Below are 15,041 nucleotides of genomic sequence, written 5' to 3'. Positions count from 1 at the left end.
TACCCAGCGCCAAATGAGTTTTTCTTTCTCAGTATATAATAGAGTTTGTAGAGCTGCACAGTCGTGTTATGCAATGCGTCGCAATGCACATAAATTAGTTTGGCGCCCGAGCAGGGACGATTTGAGGAAATATTAAAGTTTGTTGATACGAACGCAATTTTTAAGATGTGTGTGTAGCCTCATTACTTTCCATACGAAATAATCAACTTAACGAGCTGGTAAATTTGATAAGCCAAAGACGGAACGGAACATTTAGTTGCTTTTAAGTAAACAAGCAATTTTTTTTGCAACAAATATTACTAATTTTGGCACCTGAGCAGGGACTTGTGGAAGTTATATATATTACATGCTGTTAATACAACATCCTTTCCTTATGGTCTCTAGATATCAAATTTATCAACTATACTTAACTGCAATAAATATCAATATATTATTACATTCCCTCGTTTTGCATGTAAAGTCAACCCAGGCCGAGCAAGGACAAATGGAAGTTTGATAAAATGGCAACCTTTCCCTATGGCTCATAGAAATCAAATTTCTCAACTATATTTAACAGCAATAAATATCAACATATTTGTATACTCAAGAATTTGCATGTAAAGTCAACATTTGTAGGCGCCCGAGCAGGATGCATTACATAGTCTGTATCTTCAAGTTTCTGGCACACGAAAATAATTTGGCTGAAAAACTTATTTAAGCTATTAGAAAACATGCAGAGGCTTTGAGAGTGCAGGGTATACTGCACGTTACCTTGGCAACGGGGTTTGACTTTTCTTATTCAGTTTCTTGTCGCTGACTTTTTAGCACTTTGTGAGCTTTTGAGTAACTCAATTTCGGTGTGCATTTTATCGTTCTGGCCACTTGCCAGTCGAATAAAAACTTTGGCGACGCTGTCAACTGTCTTACTCCAACACGATTGTTGCCATTTCAGTCTGGGACCGCGTTCAGTATTTCGCTAATTGTCCGCTTCTCGGCCCATTTATCTTGCCAGCCTTGTACGTGTGCACTTTTAATTTGAGCTTTTCTTTATATGAACGTTATACACTTCATTGCACAGCCAACGCTCCCAGTATTGGTTGTTCTTCTGCTGTCTGTGCGGGAAACCCCCTAAGGCTTCTGGGCCACTGCCCATCGCAGTCACTTTGAGGCTTTGTCCATTCTCGTTTAGTGCCTTGGGCAGCATTCGCTCTTTCTCTCTTTCCTGTTGTCCTTTAGTTGGCTCCATTCGTATCATGTCACTAAATCAGCACAAATTGTTCCACTGATTTATAAATTCTGGCCAAATGCCAGAGATATAATCTTATTGCTTGTAGTTTTGGTTACATAGGACTCCAAGGCACCAAATAACCGAGAGTCCAATACAGTCAGCCCAGCAAAAAACCTAAAAAGCTCTCATTGATGTCTCACTCTCTTTGCGGCCATTTGGCTTATTTTATAAATGGTTCCAAATATGTCAACAAGCTGAGCTTTGGGCTGCTCTAGGCAAGGATATTCCCTATTCAAGCTCTTTGTGTGTGCGGGGTAAGCTAACTTTTTTCAAAGGAAACTAAAGTACAGAACTGTCAAATATCCTACACTAAACATTTGGTTTGGTTGAGGTAACACATTTAACTAATTAAGAATATATTTTTAACGAATAACAGCTTTGTAACCTAATATGTTATATTACTGACAGTCGGTTAACAGTGCACTCTTTATAACATAAACATATAGAAGTATGTATATACACTGAAAACCAAGAGAACTAGAATACGTATTCTACTACTTAGAATAACTTGTCTGCTTCGTGACAAAAGAAGAAAAACACAAAAAGATGAAATTATTTTGTTTTTAGCATTGTGTCTTAGTTGAATATAAAAAGCATTTAAATGCCAACCTCATGGGATAGCTGAGGTCTTCACAATGCAATCACATTCTATTTTTGTACGTTTAACTTTAACTCTAGCCAAACCACATTTTGCAACAATTATGTTTGCGCAACAACAAAAACAACTTCTAAATGTACTTTCCAAAAATTGTTGAACGACCTTCAACAAAGCAACCAACTGGCAAAACCAACCAAAAAAAAAAAAGCCAACACAAACAACGGCGACACAAAAATTGCATAGGAAATACAACAGAAAATTGTAAAAAAAAAAAATAAAACTTATAGACAAATATATAAAAACTGGAAAAAAGAAAAGAAAAATATATGGAAATAAAATGAAATAAACCGAACGGGCAGACAAAGTTAGAAGTCAGCGGCCAACAGCAACTGGCAAATGAAGTCAACGACAAACATGGCAACAGAACGGAACCCAGAAAAAATATATATAAAATAAATACAGAGTACGAAGTGATGGCATATTTTAGCAACTGGTCCCTTAGTTAGCCCCAAAACTCCGAGTGTTGACGGATAGTTTTTGTGTGCGTTAGTTTTGAGAACTTTTTAATTTGAATGCAGTTGCCAAAGCTTTGCATGTTTATGGTAACTGCCTTGGGTACTGTGATACATTATTTGTATTTAATTTTTTTTTTGTCTTATCGATTGGTGTGCATCAGGCCTTGTCTTGGTTAGCGTTAGCGTTTTGGGTGCGGCAGCAACGAGATGCTGTTGCATTGATAAGTGGGCCACCAAGTTGCCGCCAAGCAAAGTGCAGACATGCGGGTCAATTGTGTCTTTCAATTGAATGCCCCCCATTAAATGGTCATAATATCATCAATCTGTTGTATCGCGACCAAAGTCACGAAAGTCACACCCCAAAGCAAAACAGAAACCAAAAATATATCTTTCTATTTATTTTCATAATTCTTTTTTTTTGGTCCACGTTGAGCGCCAATATTTTTGGCGTTCCACACAATTGAAGTGACAAGCAGCTCAACGGCTGGCTTGTTTTGTTTTGTTTTGGGTTCGTGATGGTGCTGCTAGTGTAGCCAGGTCCCGCATTTTTCCACATGGTCTGCGACAGGAACGCGACGTATTCAAAGCAGCGTGCGGCAAGCGGCGGGCAGCTGCCTGTTGAGGTGCCCTCAGGGAGCTGTGGGGACTGGAAAGGGCACTTGCCAGGGATTGCATATATAGATATATATAAATATGAAGTATGCAGAGACTCCTGTCACCGGAAAGCAATCAGCAATATAATCGAGTAAAGCTTCGGCTCTGCTTGCCCTGTCGAGGGAGTTTGGGCAGACAGCTCTATAGGGGTTGAAAGGAGCCCCTAGCCTTTTTTGGGGTTGTGACATGTGCATAAATACAACAACAGTTAAGCGGCCAGTGCTTTAAGTTCTACAGAGCAGTGTCAGTTCAACTTCTAGGGGGTTTTATACGACCCAAATGGTGCTTAAAAGTTCAAGTTTTCATAGGGGCTATCGTGCATTTGAGTTCATTTTAATATGGAACTGAATGTATCGATTCAATAAGCTACTAAAAGGGATTTGCAAGTGAAGAAGCTATACGGATGTAAAGTATTTATTGATTATAATTACTTCAGGGATTGATAAAGCTTTATTATATTGAAAGTTTCACATATAACAATTTTATATAAACATTGAAGTTTTGTGAATATTTGCGAATTTCATTTAAAATAATTTATATAGAATACTGCACACGCATTCTTAAATTTCACTTAAAAACATATTTTCACAGCCTTTAAACTTGTTATATCCTTGTACATCGTATTATTATTTAATCATGAAATGTTTGACACATAGCAGGAGACATCTCCGACCCCATAGAGTATATGTATTCTAGCATTAACAGCAGAATCGATATAGCTTTCGTCTGGAAATTTTGCATAAGTTCGTCTTTCTGGTGCAAGTAGTACCTATATCGGAACCGCATTACTATATCGTATAGCTGCCATTGTAACGATTAGTCGGTAGGTAGGTTCCTGTATGGAGAACTTCTTTGCTAACATATCTTGAACAAGCTGGGCATTTATAAGTTCCACTAAGCTACCTACATAAAAGATAAATGTATCTACATCGGACTACCATTTCATATAGCTGCCATAGAAAATATCGTTCGTACAATAGGATCTTGTATGGCAGAATCTTGGCAGAATCTTATATTATCAAACTGAGCCCTTTCGAGCTTCACTATTCCCACATATCTGCAAAAGGGAAGATATCCTTAATTTCTTGCTTAATTTCAAAAATAGGAACTTATCAGTCCATAGATCAGGAATTGAATCTCAAACCCAGTCTGTGTCCGTCAACAAGCTGTCTGTCTTTAACATTTTGCTTTTGTATTCTTCAGTAAACAATTCCCAGTTACAGTCACTTCAGAAAGTTTATGACTTCATCATTCAGTTTATGGCTGCTGCGTTATTTCAAGATAACTTCAAACACACCTCAAGTAGATTTAAGCTCATAAAGTTCACCATAATTTTGTCTGCCCATAGACTCAATGGCGCTAGCTTTAAATACACTTTTCTATCTTATTTTGTAGTTGATTTTTATTTTATTCGTTCCCCTCTGAATGAATTTTGTGAGTTGCATTTGGCAAAGATTGCCTCAAGGCTAGCTAGATTATTATTATTTTTTTTTGTTTGTTTTTTGCACAGCTAATTTTGTTGTTCTGCGAATTTAACAAGCTATAAAATGAAATCAAAAGAATGCAGAGGTTGAGCTTTGTACGCTATTATTCATTTCTTGTTGCAATTGTTTTTTGTTTGGTTCTCTTTTTTCATTTTTCGCCATTGTTGTCGTCATTATCTAATTATTATGTAGATGCAAAAGTCAAGGTAACTGCACAATTATTCATTTTTGTGTGTGCGAATTTAGAAGCAGAGGAAATAAATTGCGAACAAAGCAAAACGTTTAACTCAGCAGCCAACTTTAGATAATAAATTAACAATTTTTATAATAAATGACCGCGAAAATATAAGAAGGAAGACAGCTTCGGGTTAACGAAGAATAAATACCCTAAAAGCTGTACAAATTAGTCAACTATTGTTAATTTTAAGCCAAAACTGACAAGATTATAAAGTTAGCTAGAAGTTATATTAATGGAATACATATATCATATTTCATATCGAAACATTATTTAGATGGATTGCTTTTTAGCACATTCTTCAAAAGGCAGCTATAAGATATAATATTCCAATCGGGCTGGTCTTAAGTTTACATAGCTAACAGAAGTAAAGAAATATCAGCACCAAGTTTCATTATCATAACTTTATCCGGAGCTTAGTTTGAAAACAACAGAAGATGGAATGCAACAACATTTTGAACTTCTTGAATAATTAAAAAGTTATAAAAATGTCTACGTGTTTCTATGTGTAACAGAAGAGTATTCAAAATCGGTTTATGCATAAAACAAAAATAATTTCAATTAATTGAACGCCCTTGGTCGGGGGAAGTACTATAATTTGAGCCCCCATCCCCACAGCAGAAAACCACTCTAAATAAATTATTGTTAAGTTTAATATTCATAAACGAAAGTGCAGTCATACATTTTTGCTTACATGTGGGCCCATCGAGTAACAGAGTAACCGATCCGGGTCTTATTCTATATTCGTTTTTTTTCGGTATCTGTGTCTGTCATGGGGCGCAATTGTGGGTAGGGCTCGGGGAGGTTCTGCAGCACTCGAGTGACTCAAGTCGTCGGTTTATGAGCAGCATTTAAGCTGCGATAAATGGCATAATGTGCCCTCATAAACCGTGTGACGAAAACCGGGAACGAGACGACCAAATGCTTCACTGGGATCATGGGGATGAACACTCCACGCAATTGAAGCGTTGCCTCGCGTCGCATCGCGTTGCGTCCGTGTCATAATAGGCGCAAAAAACTGCACGCCAGCGCAAAAGCTAAAGCGAAAATCGGCTGCAATATGCGGAGTAAACAAGTTGAGTACATATATGCGAATTCGAATACGAATACGAGTAGGAGTGTGAGTATATTCATATGAGTGCCAATTGGGGAGCGAGCGTGCTTTGCTCGTGAGTGTTTAAGGCCAGGCGTGAGTCGTTAAAACAAAGACACGGCAAAGCACGCAATCGTATTTGAGAAATATAGCTTAGTGTTTATATTTTTAATTATTATGCTGAAGGCTAGTTAGTTTTAAAAAGTATATAAACCAATATAGTCCCAAAAATCAGTCTAAAATTCGACACTGAAAACATGCCTAAACGAATGAAAAGTTTAAACTTCACATATTTATATTATTTTTTGTTAAATGCGGATTTTGGTGACCTTTTCATATTATAATTATTTTATTGGCTGGCTCGAGGTCCTGATCTAATTTATTTAAACAATTTTGTTTCAGTATTTATTAGTATTTATTAGTAAAAACAAAAATTTCGCTTTTTTTTTCTCGTTTGCTAAACATTTACAAACTTTCTCAAAATATTTGTAAATTCCATTCTTAATTCCAGCCAAACATATAATAATTAAAATAGCATAAAAAACATAAGAAAATTGTATGTACGAGGCATAACTGGCTAATTCTGTCAATTTTTACTCTTTTATCTCAGTTTTTATAATCGTATTTTTCGTGACTATAGCTTACTGGCACTTACACGTACTGGCATTCGTGTTGTACAAGCAATGCCTGCTTGCCTCTGAGCTTATGAAAAATGTGTGGATGTGGATTTGTCAACGGCAACAACGAAAACAACAACAACGACGAAAACAAGTAGCTGCAGCAGCAACAGCAACAACAACAGCAACAATTACTTAATGCCCATTGTATTGCATTTCAAGTTGGCAAATGGAACAAATGGGGAAAACTGCGAGACGTCCGGAATAAAAGAGGGTAGCAAAGCACAAAGCCAACGAGAAAGAAAGGAAAAAATGTCCGCACTGCTGGCAAGAAGCGATTTTCAAATATATGAGAAACCGGGCAGAGGGAGAGAGCAATAGGGCCAGGGGCAGGGGGACGGGGTCAGATCGAATTAATGGGGTGAACCTGTGTATCAATTAATGAGCGTAGCGTAGCAAGTGGCAATATTAGTTAAACGCAAAGGGTGTTAAATCCACCAGGTAGCGTGGAATAATACGTGAAATATGGTTGAGTCATGCAGATGGAAGGGTATATGGAATACATGCATTCCCAATCAAATGCATTGGATCAATGAATCTATCACTCAAAGTCCAAGCGAACGACATGTTCCATATGAGACGCAACACAAAGATAAATGACAGCACAAAACTCGAGCCAACTAAGCTAGAAATGTTTCATAGTAAGTGCCACATCGTGAATATTATAATTAAATTATTCATTACTTATTAGAGGGGGAATACAAGTTGTTAACAAAAATTAGATTGGAAGTAAAATACTATTAAGGGGCAAGTGCCGAAGAATTAAAATTGAGATTAATAAATGGCTGAAATTTTGATAATTCAAAGTTTGATTGGCAAATTGTTCTTTAAAGAGTAAGAACATCGAATGAAACTTTTAAGCAATTCATAAACGTTTTCAATTACTCTCAGAGTGAAAGCTTTGCTCAAAAAATAGGATTAACATATCGATTTTAGCCGATTGCAAGGGGCAAGTTATAGGTTATCAGAAAAATAATACACAAAGTAAAATATATCAGAGTAAAGATAAGTATATAGAGTAATCAAAAAAAAAAAAACATTAAAATGTATGAGTTAAATATATAGAGTAATACAAAATACACTAAAAAGTCTATTTCTTACAAGATCATATCGTAAATTGATTCTATTTAAAAATCATATCCAATATTAGAATACGACTCCTGCGCACTTGAGTTGGATTTCCCGAAACTATGAACTAATCATTGGCTATTAATGGATCAACTTAGATTTCAATTGGATATAAATTATGCTCATAACTTTAACGATGCTGTGCGTTAAATTGTTTAACTGCTCTTTAATTATAGTTCACTCGAAATTATGCTAAAGAATTTCAGATGCATTTGGTATCATTTGCATTTTTGTGTGTGCGCGCGGACAATAAAGCTTTAAAATAGCCGTAAAATCAATTTAATGTGCATAGCGGGCAGCGCCGGCCATAAAACGACTGTCGTCGCACCCATTCCCCAAAACAATGGAAACAACTGAAAAAAAAACAAAGATATACACAAAATATGAACTCCAAAAAAATATAAAAGTCTAATGAACATTTTATGCGGCACAGCATGGGCCAGTTAGATATATGTATGCTTATACGATGTATCTGTATATTTATAGCTTGATTTATTTCTTATTTTATTTTCAGCACATGAAACGCTGCTGGGGCGTGCGAGCTTCGAACCCACCAAGCTGGAGGTGTGTCCACGCAGAGAGCTGTGGAGGTGGACGTTGAGCTAGGGGCGGAGGCGACAGCACAGTCGTTGTTGCTCTCCCCCACGCTCGCTTCCGATCTCTGAGCCCGAATGACCAGCTTAAAGATATAGATACAGATGCACAGATAGAGTTACAGATGCAGATGCTTCGACAAGCTTGCGTTTACGTAATTGCAATGCCAAAAAGCAAACGCAAAAAGTTTGCAGCAATCATGCAACATGTTGCCAAAAACTAATTCCACAACATATGCACGAACTGCAATTGGCGATAAACGAACAAAAAACATATAAATAGATATATGTATATATATGTATATATCTATATGATATATACAAATTATTAAATTCTGTACATTTGACTGCAACTTTTTTGTTTGCAACAACTTTTGCGTATGTGCTGACACCCTGTTAAAGCAAGGGCGAGCAATGGGGGTATACCAGTTTTTGTATGTGGTACGTCACAAACAGCAGAAAAATACGAACAAAATATACAAAATATATATATCCTTTCGATTTTTGTTATACCTGATAGTACAATTATCTTCATTATTTTTACTTTAACTGAAATACGTTATTGATTTAGAGTATAAATGAAGGTTAAATATTTTAATATTTTAAATAGAATCATGTATTTTAAAATATTTTGTCTAACTAAATAGAAAATCTAATAAGTATGTAATTAATTTATTTTTGACAACATTTTTGTGTTATCATAGAAAATTCGAATATCCTTTTACAACTAAATGGAAAAATCTTTTAAATCGATAATTTTTTTGGTTTAACAGGGTATACCGCAAGTCGCGCCTGTTATCTTACGTTACAACTTTTTGCTTGCATTTATTTTTGGTCGTTGCACGAAGTTGGCGCTGCCGCTGCCAAGTTGCCAATATGTTGCACAGAAATGATTATTATTTATAAGCATTGCTGTGCATTGAAGTTGCCAAGCTGGCAAACTGTGCCAAACTGAATTTATTGCAGCTGAAAAGTTTCATTGCCAATTTTCGCTCTGTGTGCGTATGTGTGTGTGTGTGTGTGTGTGTGTGTGTGTGTGTGTGTGTGTGTGTGTGTGTGTGTGTGTGTGTGTGTGTGTGTGTGTGTGTGTGTGTGTGTGTGTTTGGGGTGAATGAAAACGCTGCTTAAACAACTTATCGGAAGTGCTTAGAACTTGTTAGCTACTTGCAAAAGATTGCAGATACCAGTGCAGAAATGCTCGGACAATTAAATGAAAACCAAAAAAATCCAAAACTTTTCCATCGAAAACTTTTTAATGAAATATTTTGGTTTCACAGATGATAATAGCTTTAATTGACGTCAACTAAGTTTTAAAAGGATGCTTCATTTGAGTTAACAACATTTTCTCAACAGTTTTTAATTTAACAAAAGTGAAAGCTAATTAAAATATTACAATTCTAAACATGTGCATGTAGTCTTAAGATATTTGAGAAAATATGCACAAAATTGTAAATTTCTGGTTAATAATAATAAAAAAAATTCTAATAAAAAAATAAATTAAGAGAATAAGTCTTGATAAATCGGAATACCCCCCGGACGTATGTCAAAATTGAGGCAGATAAAATAAATCTGTTAATCTTACAAATTCACATATATTTGTAATGCTTGGACTACTTATTATAGAATAAAAACTTTTGTCAAAAGGCACGCTAAAAAAAAATCGGTTCAGTTAAAGTTTATAGAGAGCATTCGTTATTAAAAACCCCGTTTCTGATCGTTTTTATTCTTATAATATATATCCAATTAAGGAGAAGATAAATGCTGACCATTCGCTTATCTGTTGGCCCAACTTTGACCAGGCACACTAATCTCTGTGTTGGCGCAGGCAGGTGGTTGTGTTCCGGAATCCGGAGCTAGCCCTGCCACACAGCGAACTTCTTAATCACAACGAGGCGGCCACAAAAGTTGTTGCCCAAGTGCGGACCCAAATGCGTCCGCAGCGCCCACAGACAAATACCTGCAATCAACGCCATCTAGATAAAAACAAATATAAACAAATAGCGGCTACATTTTTGTGCCCTCCCTTTCTCTCTCTGCTGTCTTTGCCACGTTATCCCCTTCACATTTTTACATAAAATTCCAACAAAATTCTTGAAAAAATGCAAAAGACCCGCCAGAGACTACGGAGCGCTGCAAGGCTTGGGGCCTAGAAAGGGGGCTGGGGTTAGGCCGCGAAGTGGCCATTTTATTTATTGTTATTTCATTTGGACCGCAAATTAAAAGCTATGAATAAGAGCGCCAAGTGGAGCTGGAAAAAAATAAAATAAAAAGGAAAAACGCAGTCAGCAACAAGGTGCAGGAAAAGTAAAAATCGCCAACAATAACAAAAATGAAAACACAAATAGAAAAGCTGAAGAAAAAAATTGCATGAAAAGCATATAGTAGAACATGCTGAAAAACGGAAATAAAAGCTTATTAAAGCCAACACTGGAAAACAAAACAAGAAAAGGCGAAATGAAAACGAAAATGAAAATGGGGTTGCACGCTGTGGCCATATCGGATTGTCAGGGGCGGGCTGGGCTGCTGGTCTGAGGCAGATCAGAGCTCAGCAAACGGAAGCAGAGAGCTAAAAAACAAACACTAAATCAAACATTACACCCAACAAAAGCGACAGCGGCAGTGAAAAGTGAAATGGCGAAAGAAATAAGTATAAAAATGTGTAAGGAAAATTGTGGAAAAATCCGACTAAAAACACCAAAAAATAAAAAATAAAGCAAGAAAGAGAGTTATGTGCGTCGAAATTTAAATACCCTTTTGGACATGTGGCGATATCTTAAAACACATTAATGTTTTCTATGCGAGAACTTTAACTTCGATCGTTCATATGGATATGATATAGCGATACATTTCGTCCGATTTCAACATAAGAACTGCCTGCAAAAGAAAATCTGAACCAGGCAAAGTTTCTAGACTCAGAGAATAGATTTTAAAGAAACAGAGACACGGATGCGGCCATAATGATAGAGATCAAGAATATATATAACTTCTTGTTGCTACTGTTCCTTCTAGGCGTTGCACTTTTCGTGATCAAATAATAATACCCTTCACAAGGGCGTAACAAGGAGAGCAGGAGTAGCAGCGGGAGAAAGCGCTTTTTTATTTGAGAACATAAAGCAAATGCCAGACTAAAGTAAATATCAAGCGCCCCGCCAGGCGATTCGCTGCCACAAGAAGGAGCCATGGCAAGTGGGCACACAAGACAAATGTGGGCGCCACCGCGCTGTGCTCCATGTTGTTGTTGTTGTTGTTGTTGTTGTTGTTGCTCCTGTCGCTGCCGGCATCCTTTTTGCAATATTAAACGTAGCAATGACACCCATGGGTGCTGCCACGCCCCCACATTGGCGTGCTGCCACTGGCAGCAGCCATGGGTTAAGCTGCCGCCACCTCCCGCTCTCCCGCTCTCTCGACAACTCCCTCGCTCGCCATCTCATTTGTGTGTACTATGCTAGACAACTAAATATATACACCTAGTTATTTGTTGGGTATCTGTTTGCACGACGCCAGCGACAGCGGCAACGGCGGCGGCAACACACAAAGTGAAATATCAAGGGAATTAAAGACATTGTGCGGATTTGCAATGAATGCCTCGCTGGGCATGAATGAGCCGGCTCTATGGATGAGCAAATGAATGAATGAATGAACCAACGAATGTACGTATGGAATGAATGACTGACTGATTGTTGACGCCGCCCAACGTTGACTGCAGCGAGAGAGGTGTGGAGAGAGACGGAGAGGCAGAGGCAGAGAGGCAGAGGCAGAGAGCTCCAGAGCTGTGGAGCCATGGCGCTGCCGCTGGGAGCTTGTTGATTGAGGGGCTTCAATTGGTTTTTGTACATTGGCTGCAGCCTTTTTAGAGTTTAAAGTCATTGCAAAAGCCTCTTAACGAGTCCCACGAATAGTTGGGACTGTGGCAACTGTACAGTCAAGGAAATCAAGTAAAATTTGAAAACCTATTTGGGTATTAAAGAAATTAAAGCCGCTAAAAGCAATGAAGCTGTTAAAGACTTAATTCTTAGTAAGGATTACAAATAAATGTTTACAAAATTAATTCCTTTTCTTTTTGCCACAATTAAGAGTTTTTTAACTAAAAATATTTTATCATTAAATAATTGTAAGTGAATTTATTTAATTAAAAAAAAAACGTTTCCAGCCAAATATTCAAGAAACAAATTTTAAAATTTTAGAAGACTGTTTTTTTCCAAAAACAAGTCAGAATAGAGAAAAAAGCGCAATTAGAGCGAATTTTGATTTCAAAAATATAAAACTATATTTCCAATTAATCATAAATCTAATGGCCAGCTAACCCCTACTCAAAGAAAATCTTTGGAGGATAAGTAAAAAGACACTCAGAGAAAAGTTTTGGAGTATTAGTTAACTTATTTTGACTTTAAAGCTTGGTTTAATTAAGCGCCGGCTTAAGATCTTCTTGTTGAGCTTAGCAAAGCTCTAAAGCTCCGAACTCAGCTTACTTAAGTTTAAAAACTCAAGATCTTTACATTCATCAGTTAACTTTAGATGCACTTCAAACCAAGGCGTTGACAGCTTTAAGACGCGTATAATGCTTTAATATCCAATATGCAGCCAATTCAAATATGTAAGCTGCTTAAATTATTTTGAGAAGTCTTGAGTAAGTGAAATTTAACGCTTTAAGTTTTTTAATTGCTACACAAAGTGCTCTTAGGCAAATTCCAGCGCTCAGCATCTCTCTTGTTTTTCAACAATCATGTTAAAAGAGATATACACGTGAAGTAAAAAATGCCCGTTTCATTTATTAATCCACTAACCCCACAAAGCTCGCATCACACAACGGACACGGGGCCTATTCCACCCGGTCCATTCCGACATTCCCCACATCGCATATCAGACATACCTAAAACCTAATCCGTTGCAAAGTGCTTCTGTTTTTGTGTAATATGAACGAGTAAAATGTATAACCTGAAGGCAAACGACAAGCTGGCGCAAAGCACACGCTCCTCAGCAGGGATAAGCCAAAGGATATGCACTCACAAAATACACATCTACTTATATATCTTCATGTAGATGAGCTCGTATTCTCAGACATACAGATGTTGTACGTGTGCCACACACACTCGTACACCCCACCCCTAGACGGAAGCACAACCCAACCCCATCCAACTTAGCTGTCATCGCACCCTATGCTTACCCATCCTTTGACCCCAGCTCCGCACAGCTGTTCACGGCTTACGTATAACAATGCCAAACACACACACATACACACAGGCCGCAGAAAGTACCAAGGAGACAAAAAAGAAAGGCATGGAGAAAGAAAGCAAGAGAGAAAGAAATCAAAAGCAGAGCCTGGCAAGTTTAGTTTAGACACTGCGTCAAAGTCGAACGTCAAGCGTGCATCCGAAGTTCTCATTTCAATTGTGCCAGTTGCTCGTAGGCATTTTTGTGTATACCCTGCACCAATAAAAAGAGGGCGGCCATTCTGAATCTGTGTAAATGTTTATGCCAGGCAGCCGAAAATATCAGCACAAGTTTCGGGATGCCGATAAATTTGATTTCAAACTATCGATAAATTGTCTAGTTGCTCTTTTATTGATATCTTTTAATATTGAACCTTTCCCTTACAGATGGTTTGCTTAGATAAGACTCCACTGTCTTATGTCATAAACATTTCCAGTTTATTTAAAACTCTCGAAGTATACAAAGCCTTAAGTTAACTTTCGCGTAAGTAGCTGCAAGTAAGGATACAGTTTAAAAGAAGAAAAAATATGGGAAAGAAGAAGATATATGGAAACTATAATAAAAGTATTTGTTTTTTAATTTGGAAGAAACTAAACATACGTTTATTTGCAAATTTAATTGAAACAAGTAAGAGGTTCTAGTCGGGAGCTCCCGCCTACGGGATACCCTGAACCCTCTTCTTCCAACATTAAATGCATATATATATTATATTTTAGAAACTATATGTCAAGTTTGGTGACTCTAGCTCTTATTATTTACCAAAATTGCCCAAAAAACAGGATATCGATTTCGATTTTTATCAATTGCTTGGAAACGGGGTAAGTTATCGATTTTTGGAAACAGGCACTAGGAGCACCTACATCTAAAATTTCAAGTCTCTAGCTCTTATAGGTTCTGAGATCCAGACGGACAGACAGAAAGACAGACGGACATGGCTAGATCGACTCGGCTATTGGTGCTGATCAAGAATATATATACTTTATGGGGTCGGAGATGCTTCCTTCTGCCTGTTACATACATATGGCTTTCGCACAAATACAATATACCCTTATACCCATTTTTAATGGGTTCAGGGTATAAAAAATACATACTTTTTGTATTTTCGAAATATTTTTCTTCGATTTATTAAAACAAAAAAATATGAGTTTCTTTAAAAAAAAATTGATTTGATTTTTTATTCGGTTAACAAAAGCCTAAAGAAGATGTTTATTGCAACTTTCTAATAAAACTACATTTTTATGGTATTGATATTTTGTCATCTTTACAGACAGCTCAACATGAATATTGATATTGTTAGATCGCACAAAGGCCTGAGCACAGGGTATCGACAAGTCAGTCTCAATTTTACTTTTACTCTCGCTTTGTAGCAAATGTTTTTTTTTTTTTTTTTGCCTCACTACGAGGTGCACTTTGAAATACAAGAGTGTGTCGGGAAGGTGTCGATAAAGAAGAAATCAGAAAGAGAAGAAGAAAGGATGCCCCAAAAAATGGGGGGCACATCAAGTGCCGCTTTGAAGTCAAATGAAAGCCGCCCGAATTGTCCCGAATACGGCGCAACTATCAAACATATGATACCCGGTTAAGTG

At 37.1% G+C, this 15,041-nt stretch overlaps 1 protein-coding gene across 1 annotated transcript in view; it reads right to left on the bottom strand.

Annotated features, from left to right (window-relative positions):
* LOC115758170 (zinc finger protein jing) overlaps window positions 1-15,041 on the bottom strand; it is a 196,132-nt gene that overhangs the window by 121,567 nt on the left and 59,524 nt on the right. The window lies entirely within an intron of this gene.

The sequence above is a fragment of the Drosophila novamexicana genome, unplaced genomic scaffold, assembly GCF_003285875.2.
Source record: "Drosophila novamexicana strain 15010-1031.04,08,12 unplaced genomic scaffold, DnovRS2.1 tig00000137-arrow-arrow-pilon, whole genome shotgun sequence".
NCBI lineage: Eukaryota > Metazoa > Arthropoda > Insecta > Diptera > Drosophilidae > Drosophila > Drosophila novamexicana.
The sequence above is the reverse complement of the archived record's forward strand: the minus strand, read 5'-3'. Positions and strand labels throughout refer to the sequence as shown.